The sequence below is a fragment of the Hoplias malabaricus genome, chromosome 14 (genome assembly GCF_029633855.1).
Source record: "Hoplias malabaricus isolate fHopMal1 chromosome 14, fHopMal1.hap1, whole genome shotgun sequence".
NCBI classification, from domain to species: domain Eukaryota; kingdom Metazoa; phylum Chordata; class Actinopteri; order Characiformes; family Erythrinidae; genus Hoplias; species Hoplias malabaricus.
The window spans coordinates 14,159,718-14,181,274 of NC_089813.1; the positions used below are offsets into that span (position 1 = coordinate 14,159,718).

Here is a 21,557-nt window from a genome sequence, read left to right on the forward strand (position 1 = left end):
TATAGACGAGCTGATCATAAACAGATGCAGATTCATATTTAACTGTTGTAGCTGTAACTGAGAAAATGAGTAACTTACTTTTTCAGACACAGCACAGTGTAACTTTCTTTTGTTGTGAAAAGAAAAGCCTCTGTGCTGACTTCATCATTTCATATCAGCAGTAAAACCCAGACTGAGAGTGGAGTCTCAGAGCACAGTCTTTACTGGAGACACAGTTACTCTGAGCTGTGAGCTGCCACAGTCGACTGGATGGAGATTTTCTGGAGGAAAGACTCTCAGTATTTACACCCTCCTCTGATTCCTGAAGATAGACACAACAACACAGTCAGTGCAGCAGTGTGTACTCCAGGAGGAACAGAGTTCCAGTGTGCAGCGCTCAGGGAGATTATTATTCTGTGTTCTACAGTGATACCATTCAATTACAGTCAGAGTTATGTGGTGATTCAGTTTCAGTTTTTACAAATGAGTTCAGAATTATGTAGTTTTTTTTTAATATTTAAAGTATGTCATTGCTCTCAAAAGGAAAGATTTTTTCTCCAAAACTGTAACTCTACATGAGAATCAAAAAGTTAATTTTATATTTTAAGAAGTGTTTGAGTATTTATTGGTTCTTTTGTGAAGAAAACTGTCCCAGAATAAAAGTGCAGTTGGTGTTTCCAGAGTCAGAGAGAACTAGAAAAACATCAAAAATGGAGATAGAAGGTTTTGTTCTGTTATGATAAACATTTAAAAGCATTTGTGATCTTTAAACAGGGATACCAACGCCTACAGTGAAGGTCCAGCCAGATCCAAGTGTTTTCATCGGAGAGAGAGTCACTCTGACGTGTGAAATACAAAGTGGATATCCCTGGAGTTATGAGTGGAAAAAGGGTGTCACAGTGCAGTCTGAAAAGTCAAAGACCTACCAGATCCCTACAGTTGATTGGAATCATAGAGGAGCTTATTCCTGTGGAGGAGGACTTTCAGGCCAAATAAACACACACACCAGTGCCGCTGTTACACTGACTGTATCAGGTGAGTGTGACACCTTTATTACATTATTCTATTATTAGAGTTCATATAAAACTATATTAGGATGTTTTTATAAATCTGTGCTTCTCTCCTATTACAGCTGCAGGAGATACGTTTTTTTTAGGATCCTTGACTTTTCCTCACCTCTGAAGTTCAGTTACATGTTGTTTTCATTGTCTACTTCTCAAAGATCCAAATAATACAAACACATTCAGTGAGATCAGGGGCCAGATTCACAAAAGCTTTCCTAAGAAAAAACTTACAAAGGATCTTAAGATAAACACTACGTAGTTAATAGTTAAATGCAATTAAAAAAAAACCCTTATGTTCTCAAATATAGTCTTCATTATTTTCTTTATTTCTTAAGCATTTTACTGTTTATAAATGCATTGAGACACATTTTTAAAAATGAATTGACCATTATTCCCAGTATTTTTGTTTTAAGGGAAAAGTAAAGACAAAAAATGGGACAATTCTTAAGATTTTTAAAGAATAATTTCACCATAACCTTTATCTCAAGAAGAAAAAATTCTTTCTTAAGACACTTTAATCTGTCACAAAAAGAGAGGGTAAATATGGGGTGGCTTGATTCTTGACATATACTTTTTTAAATAATTTTTATTTATAGACAGAGACAACTACAAACAGCTGTAAGAACATAGAATACAAAATATCTTAAATAACATAAATAACAAAACCTTGTCAGGTAAAGAAATAATATAAATATAGGTCTCCATTTTCAAATTAGAACAAAAAAGAAAATAAAGAGAAAGAAAAAAAAGAAAAAAAGGAGGGAAAAAGGAGGGGGTTGAGGAGAGTAGGTACTCAATCCACAGATAAAGAGGTCAGTGATGCTATATATGCAAGGAAAGGGTGCCATTTGTCATAGAAGGTGATGATACGGCCATTGAAGGTTGCCAAGATATTTTCCATTTTTACTACTTGTAACATGTCCCTAAGCCACATTGAAATTAGAGGAGGAATGATCAAACATAGCCTGGCAAGAATCTGTGATACAGTGAGCAGCTGAGGATGATCTATTGAGTGCAGCATATAGTTTAAAAGTTGAAAAAGTGTGGATAGTGCAAAGGGTATGGAATGTGCAATATCAGTACAGTGCAATATCAGAATTAGAAATAAATATAGTAAAATAAACAGTGCAAGGCAAGGCAGTTCAGTGCAATGTTCCTGTATTAAGTATAAAACTACTATTGTAGCTGTCAGATTAAGGTACACATGAGGTGGATGAGATGGTTGACTTGTCTATTGTCCAGTCAGGTACACGTGTACAAATATGGAGGAGGTGGTGGTGGTGTTGGATGGGCAGACAGACTATGCAGAGAAGTCCATCTCTCCTCTCCCCTTGAGTGAAGCGTTGAACAGCTCAATAGCCCTGGGGACAAATGACTTCCTCAGTCTGTCAGTTGAGCCTGGCAGTGAGCGAAGTGTCCAGCTAATCAAGCTCTTCTGCTTAGTTATGGTACTGTGAAGTGGATGGCACTCATTGTCCAAGATGCTAATCAGTTTGTTCAGGGTCCTCTTGTTTGATATGGAAGTGATGCACTCCAGTTCAGCCCCCACTACAGAGCCAGCTTTCTTAACCAGCCTGTCTAGTCGCCCAGCATCCCTCTTTTTATGCTTCCTCCACAGCATACCACAGCATAAAAGAGTCTTACGTACTGCGGCCCCTCTAACAGATAATCTGTAGTCCAGGTTACCAGTGAGCGTCCACACCCATCTGTTGGAGCTTGTCTCCCAGTCTGAGAGGTTGGATGGTGTTGAAAGCGCTTGAGAAATCAAAGAACATGATTCTCACAGCACTGTTCCCCTTGTCCAGGTGTGAATGTGTCCTGTGTAGGAGATAAGTGATAGGCATCCTCCACACCTGTCACGCCCTTGTTCTGTCATGTCTGTTTTACCTGCCATGTGCTCTCTCAGCACATGGCTCTGTTTGTTATTGTTCGTGTCTCCGCCCTCATCCTCGTCAGTCTCCTTGGTGATCTGTCCCCCTCGTTATCTGTTCCAGGTGTGTCTTGTCTGTGTCAGGTATTTAAGTTCCCTTGTGTCACTCTCGTTTGTCGGTCATTTGTATTGTTTCATTTCAACTCCCAGGTCATGTCATTTCCTCTGTTCGTTTTCCTAAGTCATGTTGTTATCAAGTCTGTTTGTCTCCGCGTTTCCACTTTTGATCGTACTCTCCAGTCTGTCTGTCTTGTCTGTCACTCTTTCCCTTGCCTTGTTCCTATCGCTTCCCTTGTCTCAAGTCTGTTTGTATATTAATTCAGTCTAGCTCTCTTTGTATCTGTTAAGTTCTCTGTTTAGCTCTCCTTGTTCAGTTCCCTGTTTAGCTCTCCTAGTTCAGTTCTCTGTTTTGCTCTCCTTGTTCAGTTCTCTGTTTTGCTCTCCTTCTCCAAGTCCCTGTTTAACTCTTCCTGTACGATCTCTCTGTTCAAGTCTCTGTCTAGGTCTCCTTCTGTCCTGATATTCTGTCTAATCATTCGAGTCTGTCTATCTCTGTTGTTTCAATAAATACTGTGTTTTAGCAAGTGCGTCCGCCTCCGTCAGTCCGCCCCGCGATCTTGACATAATGACCGAACATTATAAGGACGCAGCTAACACAGACAATCCATTTGCTAGGTGCGCTATTCGCCGGACGCTGTTCCGTACAGGCCCCAGAGATCCTGTGGGGTATGTTTTAAAGGCGGCTGCGGAATGGAGTAGTCGGCTTCAGCACACATGCATGCCGCTGTTGCTCAGCGCCTTCAGGAGGAGTTGATTCATGAATTAAGTGACTTCTCCAGCATGAGACATAGGAGCAAAAGAAACCGGCGAAAGCAGCCTGCTGAAGTCTCCCCCTCGCTGGAGGATTACCCCCTCAGGTCTGGGGAAATTTTTTTTTGGGGGGGTGTTGAGGGTAGGGGCTGTTAGACTCACCTCAGGACAAGGGAGGTGAGGCTAACGGGCACACATCCGGGGGATCTATGGTTGAAGCCCTCAACAGCTCCAGTACATGACGTCGTTGCAGGGCCCCCTGGCTCCGTGGACGTCGTTGAAGGGCCCCCTGGCTCCGTGGACGTCGTTGAAGGGCCCCCTGGCTCCGTGGACGTCGTCGCAGGACCTCCTGCCTCCGTGGATGTCGTTGCAGGTCCCCCTGTCTTCGTGGACGTCGTCGCAGGTCCCCTGCTTCCATGGAAGTCGTCGCAGGTCCCCCTGCTTCCCAGGACGTCTCTGCAGTCCCTCCTAACCTCCAGGAGAAGCTTGCAAGCCTCTATGCACTTCTGGATGTGTTTCAAAGGCGACACCACGCTGCTGCTCCTGTCCCTGAGAAGGCGGCTTCCACAGCTGTTCCTATCCTCGTGAAGGTGGCTTCCTCAGCCGCTCCTGTCCCAGCGAAGGCGGCTTCCTCTGCAGGTCCTGTCCCAGCGAAGGAGGCTTCTTCAGCCGCTCCTGTCCCAAGGACTTCGGGGATTCAGTCCTGGGCATTCCCCAGTTGTTTTTGTTCCCCTCTCTGTCCCTGTCCTAGTTCCTGTTTCTGTCCTAGTTCCTGTACCTGTATCTGCAGTTGTCTCTGTTCCTGTCCCTGTCACTGTGTACATGTCTGTCCCCCTGAACGTCCTGGTCCCTGTTCCCCTGTCAAGTCCTGTCCAGTCCCCTGTTAATCCAGTCCAGTCCCCGTTTCAGTCTACTGTCTTGTCACCTGTCTCTTCTCTTGTCTTGTCTCCTGTCCATTCCCAGCACCCAGTCCTGTCACCTGTCCTGTCTCCATTCAAGTTCCCAGTCTGTAATCAAGTCCATTCCCAGTTCTCCATTCCGTCACCTGTCCCGTCTCCTGTCCAGTCCCAGCACCCAGCTTCTGTCGAGTCACATGCCCCTGTCCAATCTTCCGTCTCTGGTCCTGTCCTGTCCTCAGTCTTGTCTCAGTTCCTGTCCAATGTACATCATTGGGTCATCCCAAACCTCCCTCATGTTGTTCTCCTGCAGCTTCTGTTCCACCTTCCTTCTGTAATTCTCCTTAGCCTCTTTCAGCTTAACTTTGAGTTCCCCTTGTACGCGCCTCAGCTCTGCCATGTCTCCCTCTCTAAATGGCATTTTCTTCCTATTGAGAAGGGCCTTGACATTGCTGGTTATCCAAGGCTTGTTGTTGGGAAAGCAGTTCTCATGGGAACAGCAATGTCCATACAGATGTTTAAGTAGTCAGTAGTGCAGTGTGTGACCTCTTCTAGGTCCTCACCACTCTGTAACACGCTCCAGTCTGTGGATCTGAAGCAGTCTCTCAGAGCCTCTCCTGCTTCAGGTGTCCATTTCCTGAAGGTGTGTGTGGTGGCTGGTAGTCTCTGTACTTTGGGCTTGTACACTGGCTGTAGATGAATGAGGTTGTGGTCTGACTTCCCCAGCGGGGGGAGGGGCGTGGCACTGTATGCATCCCTCAAATTTGCATACATGAGGTCTGTTGTTCTGTTTTTCCTAGTAGGGCAGTTGACAAACTGGTAGAAATTCGTGAGAGTAGAGTCCAATGTTATGTGATTGAAGTCACCTGAGATCGCAAAAAAGGCATCAGTGTGTTGAGTTTGCAGCCTAGCGATTATTGAGTGGATGACGTCACATGAATTCTCTCGGCATGTAGTACGGTCGGAGACTGACCGCCAATAACTCCACATCCTTACAGCATACAGCCTCCTTCACTGTAACATGTCTGGGATTGCACCATCTGTTGTTAATGTACATCACCAACATGTCTCCGTAAAGCATAGCAGGCTACACTCTCTTTAAAACTTCTGATTTTTTACCAAGGCAGCCAGTTCGTCAGATTCGTTAGCCAGAGATTTCACGTTTCCCATCACCATCGAAGGAACTGCGGGCTTGTATCTCCACTTCTTCTCCCGCCGCCTTGTCTTCACTTTAATCCCCGCAATGCACCCTCTAAAGCACCATAGCTCCTCCTGAATGTTGACGTTAACTCTGCCAGCATTCTTTCGTAGTGCGATCAGCTGATTCCTTGTGTACACAAGTTTGCTGTCGCTGGGTCGTTGCGATCGGTCCATATCCATAGGATAGAATAAAACACTCCTCAAGGTATGTAACTAAAAAGTTGCAAGATAAAAAGTAAACAAAGACTTAGAAAAAACACAAAGAGATGGAGACGGAGCTACCTCGAGCTGCTGCCACTGTCGTCATCGCAATTTTGAAATGTTCAAATATCCGAATACAGCAAGGGAAACATCTGGAGCAATGTTTAAACCAGTGATCTTAGTGAGACAATCAAAATAGTTGGTCCAAAAAGAAGTCAATGAGGGGCAAAAATAAAACATGTGACTAAGGTCACAAGGGGAATTGCCACATCTAGTACAACAATCATCTACTGATAATGGATAAAATTTGGATAATTGTGACTTTGATTGATGTACTATTTGTAGAACCTTGATTTGTAAAAATTGAAGTCTGACACATGGTGCACCTGTATGAATGGCTTTAATCGCCCAACTCCACAAATCGTCTGTAATATTAATCCCTAACTCTCGCTCCCATGCATGTCTGATTTTAAATGACGAAACCTCAGTAAATGTCATGAGCTGTGAATATTTCTGAAAAGGATTAAAATCGAGCAAAGGTTCCCAAGGTTGAGATACAGATCGTGTGTTATATGAAGGAAATAATATGGATAAGCAGTGCCTGAGCTGTAAATAATGAAAAAAATGAGATGAAGGCAACTGAAAGTCAGCCTACAATTGAGCAAAGCTACGAAGACAGCCCTCTCTAAAAAAATCACAAAAGGAAACGAGGCCATGTTCATGCCAATATCGAAAAACTGAGTCTGTACACGGAGGAGGAAATAAATGATTGTCCAAAACAGGTAGCAATATAGAGGGAGATAAAAACTTAAAGTGTTGCCTAAATTGATACCAGATACAGAATGTGGATCTGAGAATTGGGTTATTTTCTTGACATTAACACATCCTTTCAGACCCATAGCTCACAGCAGAAGAACATATTGTTTCAGGGGTTTATCAGGTCCAGCACAGTTTTAGAAGTTTTGGTTTTCATTATTTAAATATTTAATTGTTTCTCTCTCCACTATTTCATGGTCATGTCTGACTCTTTCACAGCACCACAGCTCGCCTCATAACAGCTGCTTCATGAAAAATAACATACACTGATCCACTGAAGCAAAGCTTAGTCTGAGTTTATCCACCGCCACAAAGTGGAAGATACAAATAAGAGGAAATGTTCAGGTTGTTGGAGAGTGAAAATATCTCGTCCACAAACTGGAAGAGTAGCATTTAATAATTTAAGAAACAAACATGGAATCATAGAGTCTCCAGTTGTATCTTTCAAACAGCACAGAATGAGCATGTATTAATTTTTTTAAATGTAAATGGTGCAAATAATGTCCTAATTTCCAGTTTGAATGGGGCTGTTGAGGGTCAACCGGCTGATGGAGCGCCAATAAATATTCTGGTGAGGGAGACCCCTCGTGGGCCGGATGGGAAGTGCATGTCTTCTTCTAAGCACCTTTCTCTTTGGTGCGTTTTTGTTGTGAACTGAAACAGATTTGGTTTTGTTTTGTTTTAACATTTGTCTTTATTCCACAATAAAATGATAAGTCTAATATAAAGTGGTGAAAAATGACATTTTCCAGATCACTCTTTGTTCTGACATTGTGTGACTAAATAAAACACCACTCAGGATCTTCTGTAGACGAGCTGATCATAAACAGATGAAGATTCATATTTAATTGTTGTAGCTGTAACTGAGAAAATGAGGTTACTTACTTTTTCAGACACAACTCAGTGTAACTTTCTTTTGTTGTGAAAAGAAAAGCCTCTGTGCTGACTTCATCATTTCATATCAGCAGTAAAACCCAGACTGAGAGTGGAGTCTCAGAGCACAGTCTTTACTGGAGACACAGTTACTCTGAGCTGTGAGCTGCCACAGTCGAATGGATGGAGATTTTCTGGAGGAAAGACTCTCAGTATTTACACACTCCTCTGATTCCTGAAGATAGACACAACAACACAGTCAGTGCAGCAGTGTGTACTCCAGGAGGAACAGAGTTCCAGTGTGCAGCGCTCAGGGAGATTATTATTCTGTGTTCTACAGTGATACCATTCAATTACAGTCAGAGTTATGTGATGACTTCTGTTTCCTTTGTTACAAATAACTTGAGTTACAGTATCTTTAATAGAAGAGAGAGCATCATTGCTGTCAGAAGGAAACATTGTGTCTCCAAAAGAGTAACTTTACAAGAGAATAAAAAAGATTGTTTATATTTTGAGGCATTGTTTGACCAGATTGTTTGTTCATTTGTGTAGAAATCCTGTCACAGTTGATATTTGCACATGCAGTCAATAATTGAGAAATCAGAGTTGGAGATACAGGGTTTTCTTCTGTTACAATGAACTTATCAGATTTATTTTTGATCTTTGAACAGAGAGACCAACGCCTACAGTGAAGTTCGATCCAGCTCAGAGTGTGTTCATCGGAGAGAGAGTCACTCTGACATGTGACACAGAAAGTGGAGGTTACTGGAATTATGAGTGGAAAAAGGGCAGTGTCCAGCTCCGTGAATATAAAAAAGAATACGAAATCTCTAAAGTTGAACGGTCTCACACAGGTGATTATACCTGTAAAGGAAAAGGATCTCCAAGCCGAATATACACACACACACCAGCGCCCCTTTAACACTGACTGTATCAGGTGAGTGTGACTCAACTGTTACATTATTTCTGTTCTAAGAGATATTAGTTTATGAATACATTATAAATATTTAAATCCATTACTTTCTTCTGTTATAGCTTCAGGAGATTATTGAGCCTTGATTTCTCCACTCCTCCAAAGTTCAGTTTTACATGTTGTTTCCATTCTCTGCTTCTCAAAGATCCAAATAAATCCAAACACATTCAGTGATGTTGAGGTCTGGACTCTGGGGTGGATTATTATTGACATTTACACATCCTTTCAGACCCAGAGCTCACAGCAGGAGAATGGATGTTTTCAGGAGTGTAGATGAAAGCTTTAAGGGTTTGTTTTTGCGTCAGTGGAGGATAATGTAACTGCCTCTGACGAAGCTGAATAATGTTTCAATATTTTGCTGCCTCTGAGGCAGATACCAAAGTAATTTCCTGAACGTTCATGTTATGACTGCTGCCTCAGAGGAATCTGCTGAGTGTTACAAAATAAATGATGAAGGCCCTGGGGCAGATTTCAAAGAAGTACACTTTGCACACTTGATTTACAGCTGCTGCCTCTGAAAAAACTGCAGAATGACGTACAATAATTATCTGCTTCCTCAGAGACAGCAATCATGTGCTGTTCCACTTTGCCTTATCCTCTGCCTCAGAGGAAGCAGTATTGTGTAACATTCTGTAGCTCCTTCACAGTCAACAGTCAGAACTCAAAAAGTGCAGGAAATTAATTCTTCAGAATCTGCCTAAGAGGCAGCAGATCATTATAACATTGTGCAGCTTCCTCAGAGGAAGTTACATTATAGTCCATTTAAACAAATAAAAATACTGAGTTTTTTATTTTGTTTATTTATTTATTTTTTGCAAAACTTCCCACAAATTATGAAAGAGACCTCAGTTTACAGTAATAAAAAACTAAATTATATTGCATATTTATTTCTTCCAGAGACATGTCTGACAGTCAGAGCAGAAAAATACGGGGGTCTGGGTGGAGTTTTACAGGTTAATGGCATGGTATTTGAAAATCTCCACCCAGTGTGTGCTGATCAGGTTCATCCTGTCTTTTGACTGATAACCAGTTACATCTGTTCTGCCTCAAAGGCAGCGCTGCCTCCAGAACCATTTTCAGTGGTGCTTTTGCACAGGAGCTCAATGCTCTGGTGATGACCCCTGGTGGACCGGCTGGGAATCCACGTGATAAAACCTCTTTCTCTCTTTCTGGCGTGTTGTTGATGTGAACTGAAACAGATTGGTTTAGAGATATATCTAAAACTTTATTGGTCAGATGTTAAATGGTGTAAAATGACATTTTCCAGCTCAGCTTTTGTACTGACGCTGTGTGACTAAATAAAACACCACTCAGGGTCCTCTGTAGACGAGCTGATCATAAACAGATGAAGATTCATATTTAACTGTTGTAACTGTAACTGAGAAAATGACCAAACAACACAGTCTGTGCAGCAGTGTGTACTCCAGGAGGAACAGAGTTCCAGTGTGCAGCGCTCAGGGAGATTATTATTCTGTGTTCTACAGTGATACCATTCAGTTACAGTCAGAGTTATGTGATGACTTCTGTTTTCTTTGTTACAAATAACTTGAGTTACAGTACCTTTAATAGAAGAGAGAGCATCATTGCTGTCAGAAGGAAACATTGCGTCTCCAAAAGAGTAACTTTACAAGAGAATAAAAAGATTGTTTTTATTTTGAGGCATTGTTTGACCAGATTGTTTGTTCGTTTGTGTAGAAATCCTGTCACAGTTGATATTTGCAGATGCAGTCAATAACTGAGAAATCAGAGTTGGAAATACAGGGTTTTGTTCTGTTACAATGAACTTATCAGATTTATTTTTGATCTTTGAACAGAGAGAACAACGCCTACAGTGAAGTTCGATCCAGCCCAGAGTGTGTTCATCGGAGAGAGAGTCACTCTGACCTGTGACATACAAAGTGGAGGTTACTGGAATTATGAGTGGAAAAAGAGCAGTGTCCAGCTCCGTGAATATAAAAAAGAATACGAAATCTCTAAAGTTGAACAGTCTCACACAGGTGTTTATACCTGTAAAGGAAAAGGATCTCCAAGCCGAATATACACACACACCAGCGCCCCTTTAACACTGACTGTATCAGGTGAGTGTGACTCTACTGTTACATTATTTCTGTTCTAAGAGATATTAGTTTATGAATACATTATAAATATTTAAATCCATTACTTTCTTCTGTTATAGCTTCAGGAGATTAGTATTTTTTCAGGAGATTATTGAGCCTTGATTTCTCCACTCCTCCAAAGTTCAGTTTTACATGTTGTTTCCATTCTCTGCTTCTCAAAGATCCAAATAAATCCAAACACATTCAGTGATGTTGAGGTCTGGACTCTGGGGTGGATTATTATTGACATTTACACATCCTTTCAGACCCAGAGCTCACAGCAGGAGAATGGATGTTTTCAGGAGTGTAGATGAAAGCTTTAAGGGTTTGTTTTTGCGTCAGTGGAGGATAATGTAACTGCCTCTGACGAAGCTGAATAATGTTTCAATATTTTGCTGCCTCTGAGGCAGATACCAAAGTAATTTCCTGAACGTTCATGTTATGACTGCTGCCTCAGAGGAATCTGCTGAGTGTTACAAAATAAATGATGAAGGCCCTGGGGCAGATTTCAAAGAAGTACACTTTGCACACTTGATTTACAGCTGCTGCCTCTGAAAAAACTGCAGAATGACGTACAATAATTATCTGCTTCCTCAGAGACAGCAATCATGTGCTGTTCCACTTTGCCTTATCCTCTGCCTCAGAGGAAGCAGTATTGTGTAACATTCTGTAGCTCCTTCACAGTCAACAGTCAGAACTCAAAAAGTGCAGGAAATTAATTCTTCAGAATCTGCCTCAGAGGCAGCAGATCATTATAACGTTGTGCAGCTTCCTCAGAGGAAGTTACATTATAGTCCATTTAAACAAATAAAAATACTGAGTTTTTTATTTTGTTTATTTATTTATTTTTTGCAAAACTTCCCACAAATTATGAAAGAGACCTCAGTTTACAGTAATAAAAAACTAAATTATATTGCATATTTATTTCTTCCAGAGACATGTCTGACAGTCAGAGCAGAAAAATACGGGGGTCTGGGTGGAGTTTTACAGGTTAATGGCATGGTATTTGAAAATCTCCACCCAGTGTGTGCTGATCAGGTTCATCCTGTCTTTTGACTGATAACCAGTTACATCTGTTCTGCCTCAAAGGCAGCGCTGCCTCCAGAACCATTTTCAGTGGTGCTTTTGCACAGGAGCTCAATGCTCTGGTGATGAACCCTGGTGGACCGGCTGGGAATCCACGTGATAAAACCTCTTTCTCTCTTTCTGGCGTGTTGTTGATGTGAACTGAAACAGATTGGTTTAGAGATATATCTAAAACTTTATTGGTCAGATGTTAAATGGTGTAAAATGACATTTTCCAGCTCAGCTTTTGTACTGACGCTGTGTGACTAAATAAAACACCACTCAGGGTCCTCTGTAGACGAGCTGATCATAAACAGATGAAGATTCATATTTAACTGTTGTAACTGTAACTGAGAAAATGACAAAACAACACAGTCAGTGCAGCAGTGTGTACTCCAGGAGGAACAGAGTTCCAGTGTGCAGCGCTCAGGGAGATTATTATTCTGTGTTCTACAGTGATACCATTCAGTTACAGTCAGAGTTATGTGATGACTTCTGTTTTCTTTGTTACAAATAACTTGAGTTACAGTACCTTTAATAGAAGAGAGAGCATCATTGCTGTCAGAAGGAAACATTGCGTCTCCAAAAGAGTAACTTTACAAGAGAATAAAAAGATTGTTTTTATTTTGAGGCATTGTTTGACCAGATTGTTTGTTCGTTTGTGTAGAAATCCTGTCACAGTTGATATTTGCAGATGCAGTCAATAACTGAGAAATCAGAGTTGGAGATACAGGGTTTTGTTCTGTTACAATGAACTTATCAGATTTATTTTTGATCTTTGAACAGAGAGAACAACGCCTACAGTGAAGTTCAATCCAGCCCAGAGTGTGTTCATCGGAGAGAGAGTCACTCTGACCTGTGACATACAAAGTGGAGGTTACTGGGATTATGAGTGGAAAAAGGGCAGTGTCCAGCTTCGTGAAGAATATAAAAAAGAATACGAAATCTCTAAAGTTGAACAGTCTCACACAGGTGTTTATACCTGTAAAGGAAAAGGATCTCCAAGCCGAATATACACACACACCAGCGCCCATTTAACACTGACTGTATCAGGTGAGTGTGACTCTACTGTTACATTATTTCTGTTCTAAGAGATATTAGTTTATGAATACATTATAAATATTTAAATCCATTACTTTCTTCTGTTATAGCTTCAGGAGATTAGTTTTTTTCAGGAGATTATTGAGCCTTGATTTCTCCACTCCTCCAAAGTTCAGTTTTACATGTTGTTTCCATTCTCTGCTTCTCAAAGATCCAAATAAATCCAAACACATTCAGTGATGTTGAGGTCTGGACTCTGGGGTGGATTATTATTGACATTTACACATCCTTTCAGACCCAGAGCTCACAGCAGGAGAATGGATTTTCAGGAGTGTAGATGAAAGTTTTAAGTGTTGTTTGTCTGATGGAGACAATTTTGATGTTTTCTGAGGTCCAGGAGTTTATATAAGGTCTTCTTTTATTGCTTAAAGGAATGCTACATAATACTTTAATATAAAATTACAGCTTCAAAATAATTATGATACTTCACTGGTTTATGATATGGAGGAAAGCGCCTCAGTCCCTGTTATGCTGGGTTCTGCACTGCAGAAACTGCACTTCGTAACTTTTGGAGGAGGGTAGGAGACCCATCACCTCCCCCACTTTCCTCATTGATTTAAATACAGTGCTGTAAATATGAATTACACTGGGGGGAGACCCAGGAGCAAAAAATCCAAGTCTTATCTAGTGTTTGTTTAAATCTTTGACTCTTTTTCACAGCACCACAGCTCGCCTCTTTACAGCTGCTTCAGGAACAAAAAATACACTGATCCACTGAAGTAAAGCTTAGTCTGAGTTTATCCACCGCCACAAAGTGGAAGATACAAATAAGAGGAAATATTCAGGTTGTTGGAGAGTGAAAATATCTCATCCACAAACTGGAACAGTAGCATTTAATCATTTAAAAAACAAACATGGAATCATAGAGTCTCCAGTTGTATCTTTCAAACAGCACAGAATGAGCATGTTTGAGAATGGGTGTGTGTTTATCAGGTAAATAACCCTGTAATGAAGGGTCTACAGAGTGAACTGGATCCATTTGCAGGTTTTATTCACAAATACAACAGAGAGAAACAACCTTAGAATCAAAGTCCAGATCAATGTCAGAGAAATCACAAGGAGGACAGTTTCCAGAGACAGATCAACAACCAGTGTCAGGGGCAGAGCACAGAGTCCAAAAAAGACAAAAACATGAGGTAAACAAGTACAAGCCGTGATCCAAAAATCCCAGCGAAAACAAAAGAGCCACGATCAGAAACAGAAAAAGAGATTTAAAAACTGCAGGAGAAACCCGCTCAGAAATGTGCAGAGAATTCACACAACGCTGGGCACAGAGCTCTGTGAGAGAGAGGGGGGGGTTTGAAGGGGGCTGTCAACCAGATGATGGAGCGCCAGCCAATATTCTGTAGAGGACCACTGGTGGAGGAGCTGTGAATTTCACGCGATTAAAACACCTTTCTCTCTGCTGCGTTTTTGTTGTGAACTGAAACAGATTGATTTGGTTTTGTTTTAATATTTTTCTTTAGATTCGTCTACAATAAATTAAGTCTAATTTTAAGTGGTGAAAAATGACATTTCCCAGATCACTCTTTGTTCTGACATTGTGTGACTAAATAAAACAACATTCAGGGTCTTCTGTCCCAGACAGCAGCATATATCCGTCCACTGGCGTAAAATGTTTGGCACTGACTGCAAACCACTGCTGGTCCACCATCGGACCTCTCAGATTACTGCCCTGTGTTCAGACATTTTTAATCCCTGAAAATATCTGTATTAGACAAGTTTATAGAAGACCTTTTATACACAATGACAATTCAAAATGATTTACAAAACAGTACAGAAACATTGTAGTAGGAGAATTAACATTTTAAAATATAATTACAACTTTATAAAAGTAAAATAAGAATTCAATCATAAAATGCACACAAAACAATAACAGAAAATACATGGTTAAACTGAAGAAGTCAAAACATTAAATCATTCCTAAGATCTAACACCTCAGAAGATAAGAAAATAAAAGAAATAGAATAAATCAGAGATGTAAAGGAATAAATGCAGACTGTAGTGTGACACTGAGTGCAGTGTTCATCAAAGACACAGGAAGGTCTTTAGTGTAGATCTGAAGAGTGAAATATTTGGGGCAAATCTGACGTCTTCCAGGAGTCTGTTCCAGGTGCAGACAGCATAGTGACTGAAACCTGCCCCCCCTGTGTGGTTCTGACCCGGGCACTACTAACTGACCAGTCCAGAGTGATCTGAGGGCTCTACTGGGTTCATACACTTCAAGCAGATCTGAAATATATTTAGTTCTGAGGCAGTTTATTGATTTATAAACAATTAATAGCAGTTTAAAATCAATCCTGTGTTTAATCAGGAGCCAGTGCAGTGACCTGAGGATCGGGGAGATGTGCTCGGTTCTCTTTGTTCTGGTCAGTGTTCTAGCTGCTGCACTTTGAATAAGCTGCAGCACCTAATATTATTAACTAGTGGCAGGCAACACGTCTAATGTGTGTAGATCAGGGATGTCAAACTCATTTTCACAGAGGGCCACATCAACATAATGGTTGCCCTCAAAGGGCCAGATGTAACTGTAAGACCGTATAAATGTAACTAAATGTAACCAAGTGTAATGTAGAATAAATGTAATTGCTCCTTAATGCTAAATAACTCTGAATGTATTACTTATTCAACTTATAAATATTTGCATAGATGTGAAAATGCTTGCTTGTTGCTCTGTTAACAACATAAATCCTGTTAGTTTGTCAGATTAAGAAACTCATATTACTCCATCCATCAACAATCAAACTATCCAAGTGAATAATAATGGTTATGAATAACAAGTGAACACAAGTTATGACATTAAATAACTTAAAACGTTGTCCCAGTTGAAAGGGGCAGATTAACAATACAACCAACAACTGTGAGCTGCTAAGAACATGTGTAACAGATGTGGCATTTTACAAAAAAATTTTAAATGTCTGTATCTGGTCGGGACACACCTGCTCACAGACCTTCAGCACACACTGCTTCAAAAATGCACCCCCTGAAAAAGACTTAGATGCGCGAGCGATTTCTTCAGCTAAAATAAAGCTACTTTCATTCTAACTTTGTTACACTGAGCTCCGTGTTTGGGATCAAAGTGCAGACGTGAATTGTACTCCTTGACAACTGCCACCGCCTCATAACACAAAAGACATACCGGTTTTTCTCCTTGAAGCACAAACATGTATTCGCCTTCCCATCTCTCTTGAAACGGTCTTCTATCGGCATCAATTTTTGTTTTCCTGGACATTTTGGGATCAATATTTATAGCCATTTTGTTAATTCCACTTGTTGAAATTGTACGTTGTACGCTGTAATCTAGTGGTGGAATGCCGTCACTTGGCGGGCAACATAGTCGGCATGCATTATGGGAAACTGAGTTTAAGGTCAAAGCACGCTTTAGAATAATTGATAATTAAGTCTAAAAATGTGCATTTACCATAAACTCCATTTCCCACAATTCACGCCGATTACGTCACCCATGAAGCGACGGCATTAAGCCACTAGATTGCAGTCAATCAGATCTTTTAAGCTCTTGCGGGTCACATCAATGTATACGGCGGGCCACGTTTGACACGTGGTGCAGATGATTCTAGGACAGTGGTTCTCAGTCTCTGACCTGTTTACCACTGGTAAGGAATTGGTTATTAACTGAAAATCTGCAGTTTTCATGTGTAAGTTACATAATGATTCACAGATTTAATTATGTTTTTATTATTTATTATTATTCTTATGTTTTACTGAAAAAATACACAGTAGGCTACACATACTCCATAGTTCATTATGTCTGTAAGGGAACGGGAACAGAGTTCCTCCATATTTTCTTGGGAAATCCATGTAAATAAAGCAGTTTCAGCTACTTGTTGGATGTAAGCATTAGATTAGAGACAGACTCGAGCCGTTTGGACTTAGATACAAAAGGGCAAAGCGGCAACAAGAAAAACGAGCCGAGACACAACCCGAGAATTACTCCAAAGCAGAATCCAGAGACAAAATGAAGAGAATCACAAAGATAATTCTGTACACATGAAGATAAAATAGAAGAAAACACTCAGCTGAATAAAACAAACAAACAAAAAGAACTATGCGGCTGATATTTACATCATTAGAGCCATAAAACACTGTTTAACTGTTCAACGCCTCCGTTACCCACTGATACAAACATCGAGAGCTGCTGTGAGCACCTGCCCCAAGCGGCGGATAACTGACATTACACTGACCTCTCTTCACCTTTTTATTTCTTTAAAAACACTTATTGCCTGTAAATGTTCGGTACCACTTTAAAATAAGACTACACTGATAAATGTTTATAATTGGTTTAACATCTTCTTTATTACATGTTTATTAATAAGGTTGTAAACACATTAAAAGTCATTAATAATCATCTGTAACACAGAGATGTGAAGTGGGACAGACCTCTTTTTTGTTCTAAAAGTGAAAGTGTCAGAGAACTCACTGAAAATGTCTGTGTAAAGAATAAGCTCAGACCTGAGAATGTGAATTTAGTCTTTTCAAATGTTAAAGTAAACACCACATTATCATTAAAATAAGAAAAGACACTGTGTTGGTGGTTAATTAATTAAATGTTTAAACTTATTAACACATAAATGATGAAGCCAATAGGCTCAATGCTGACTGCTGGAGAAGACAATGTAAGGTCAGTATTTGGCAAGATCTGAGGTTTAACATGTAGATGGATGTGGGTTTACTATTTGGCAAACAGCAAGTCACTATTGCCCTATTTATCTATGTGTTATAACTTATTATTAATGACTATTAATGTATTAACAACATAATAAATAACTACTAATAAACAGGTTTATAAACCTTTATAAGTGTAGTCTTATTCTAAAGTGGTATCAAATGTTCTCATAAATGTATTATAGTGTTTAAACATTAAGCTTTCTGTTCACCAGATACAGTTATGATTTCCAGAGGTGACAAAACATCAGTAATATTCACGACTTTGGAGTTAAAGTTCACAAGAGCACTTTGAGGAGAATGAGATGTTTTGGACGTAGCCTCCATTAACAGCTCCTTCATCCATCCATCCATTATCTGTAACCGCTTATCCAATTTAGGGTCGCGGGAGCTCCTTCATGTTCTTAGTGAAATATCTTTTCTTTACACAGACAGACCGAGTTTGAACAGCTGCAGAGGTCTCAGTGTTAAACAAGACACAGAAGTGGTCAGAGATCCCTACATCTCTCACAGCTATAGATGAGTTATTCAGCCCTTTGCTAATGACCAAGTCCAGTGTGAGTCTGTGGTTGTGGGTAGGCCCTTCACATGCTGGAACAGACCAAAGACACCAAGTAAAGCACAGAGTTCCTTCATAGTTTTGTCTGAGAAATGATCTGTGTGGAGATTAAAGTCTCCTGAGGAAACAAAGTGATCAAAGTCAGTTGTGATGATTGTTAGCAGCTCAGTAAATTGATCAGTAAAATCTGTATGTAGAGGGTCTATAAAGAGTAAGTGTTAAAATCTGAGGAGCATCTTTTAGCACAGCACTTAGATTCTCAAAAGAGAGGGAATCACCAAACGCTGCGTGTTTACATTGAAATACTTGAATGGAGGATAATGTAACTGCCTCTGAGGAAGCTGTAGATTGTTATAATGCTCTGCTGCCTCTGAGACAGATTCTGAAGAAGTACTTTAATGCACAACTTCAGAGCTGTATGTAGCACAGTATTTGGGTTTAGCTCCAGTGTGGTTCCACTGCTGGTTTTGCTCGTTTCTGTCAGCTGTTCTCACATTAGAGTCTCCATCCAGGTGTTCCACTGCTCCATCTCTGTGTGTCTCCACTGACCGCTGCTTGGTTAAACCCTCTGTCCACTGTCCACTGCCAGCATTCCCCCACTCTGATAATCCTCGTACAGCTCAGGAATGGCAGTTCTTAAACTCTGATAACAAGGTCCCAAAGATTGTTTCCAAATCCGTCGTTGTTTTGTAGAAGATTGTAACAGTTCTAGCAGCAAATGTGTCCTGGAACCTGAAGAGGCATTTTGTACATTTCTACTTTGGTAAGCAACAGGAACTTTCCTGATTCCTGTGTCTTTAGCTCCGCTGTATAAACAGATTTATCTCTATAGCTTCAGGTACTTAAAATCTAACAATGTTTTTGGTGTAAAATCAAAATAAACATAGTAAATATAAGTTAAAATTTACACAGTACTTTCACTGTCTTTGCCTGAGTAAAATAGTAAAACTCTTAAACATTTTGAAAAAACACAAAAGAGATTTCCAACAAATTAATTCCATTAATGGACATTTGGGGTTTTATATTTTTGTGTGTTTTTTTTTTTTTTTTTAAAGAAAAACCTCAACCTACACTCACTTCAAGCCATAATAGATCTGTACTGAGAGGAACCCCAGTGACTCTGTACTGTACACTGGGTCAGTCTGCTGGATGGACCTTCTACTGGTCCAGAGACACACAGACACCTGAGATCAACTCCAGCTCCTCCATCCACACCATCAGCTCAGTTAGTGACTCTAATGGAGGTCAGTACAAGTGCAGAGCTGGCAGAGGAGACCCAGTCTACTACACACACTACAGTGATGCACTCTGGGTAAACGTCACTGGTGAGTAAGAGACTTTCACTAAGTGATGATATTTATTGCTATTAGGACTGAACATGTAATGATTTATATTTACATCACTACACACACAAATAGTCAACATTATTCAGAATTCATAACACATCTTCCTTCCACAGCGTCACATATTTATCTGTGAGTTTTATCAGGGGGTGGGGTGGTGTATTTTTATGAACATTACCTGAAAGAATATTACATTAAGAACTGTGCTTTTAATGAAACTAGAGATGTGAACAAACAATGAAGATTAAATTAGACTGTGTCTCGACTAAGAAAATTGAATGCAGCAGCTCTTATTTTATTAATTTAAATGTGAGAGTACATTTTATGTGTCACGCAGAGCTCTCTGAACTCCAGATCCCAGAATTCATTAGACAGTCACATGACATCACACCGTTCTCAATCACCAGAGTTCTGATTTGGAACACCTGTTTCTCTCTCTCTATTTAAGCTTCACTCACTCACCAGTCATTGCCGAGTATTGCGTGAATTATCTCCGAATACAAAGCGTTCTCTATTTACCAGTCTGTCTTGAATTCCAGTTACTTACCTTATGCTCGTCTTTCGGTTTTCGTCCCTGTCTTGCCCATGTGGATTTGTTTGCTCTCCGGTTTATGAACTCTGCCTGGCTTTTCGACTACTCTTTAGGATTATCTCGGATGTATTGTTTGTTCCCGGTGTTCGACCCTTCTGTCTGGCTTTTCGACTACTCTGCTGGTTTATCTCTGAGGTACTGTTTGTTCCTGATAATCGACCTGTGCTAGTTATTGTTAACCCCTTGTGGATTGTTGCTAATAAACTCTTTATACTGCTCGCCGCTTGTCTGCCTTCTGTCCAGTCGTGACATTATGTTTGTTTCCTTAAAAATGAATCCAACATGAGGCTCCAGTTTTATAAACAACATAAACCTAAACAGCTCTGACGCACGTCATAAATATATTTATTACATAATGAGGTGAAAAATGAATAAATAAATCTACAGTTTCACTCCTCAGTGTAAAGGTGGAGAATAGTGTTCTTTGCATGAAGCCAGTGTTTGTTTCATAAAACACCTTTCACTGGTTGGTTTTTTTGGAGAATCGTTTTTGTAAAAGAGCTATGCCAGGGCTGTACAAAGTCGAGCCAACTGTGGCCAACTGTAATATTTTAATTGTAAAGAATACATCATTAGTGGCCCGCTGGCACCTGGCAGTTTTTCCTTTCGCCTGACGGTGGCAGTAGAGCGCTAATGTATAGGACACTGCACCACTGTGTTAATGAACTAATCTAAACATAAACGCTATTCATTAATGACACTTTTTTTCTGTTGTAAAATCAATAATTAACTGTGAATTAAATGTGTGCATGTGTGCTTTCTGTAGAAGAATTATTTTCACTTACATTTAAAAAGATCTGCTCAAACTCTGCCTTTGTCTACAGTGAGGGGACACGAGCGGACACTGTATTAATGAATAATACAGACACTTTATTAAATATTGTTGATGTCAGACATAAGTTGTATCTCTAAAATAGTAACATTTCAAAAGAAGGAAAAGACATTTCTATTTTCAGTGACTGTTAATTAAACATAACTTTACTCCAAGTGATTTTGGATCAGTCGCTGTAACACAGCTCCAGGGTTCTGGGGTTTTGGGTTCAATGCCCAGTTTGCCGAGTTGTGTTCTCTGTGTCTCTGTGGGTTTCCTCCCACAGTCCAAGAGCAAATGTTGGTACACTCTTAAAAAAAGGTACTGTAGAGGTACATTATTAGTCACTAAATGTACAAACAATGTAAATATACCTTTAAAGGTACAACAGTGGTGTTAAAGTCCAGTTGTGTTTACTAAAGGTACGTTACATTCTTTTATCCAGAAGGAGAGGTGAATATATGTAAACTTTCATTACAGAACTCTGTAAAATAAAAGAACATATAAGTCCAGGAGGTGAAATGGAACGTATAAAATCAACACAATTTTAAAATCTACAATTATA

General features: G+C 40.1%; 1 pseudogene; it reads left to right on the forward strand.

The window, feature by feature from the left end:
• Nucleotides 1-21,557, forward strand: part of LOC136666295 (carcinoembryonic antigen-related cell adhesion molecule 5-like) — a 74,416-nt pseudogene that overhangs the window by 47,122 nt on the left and 5,737 nt on the right.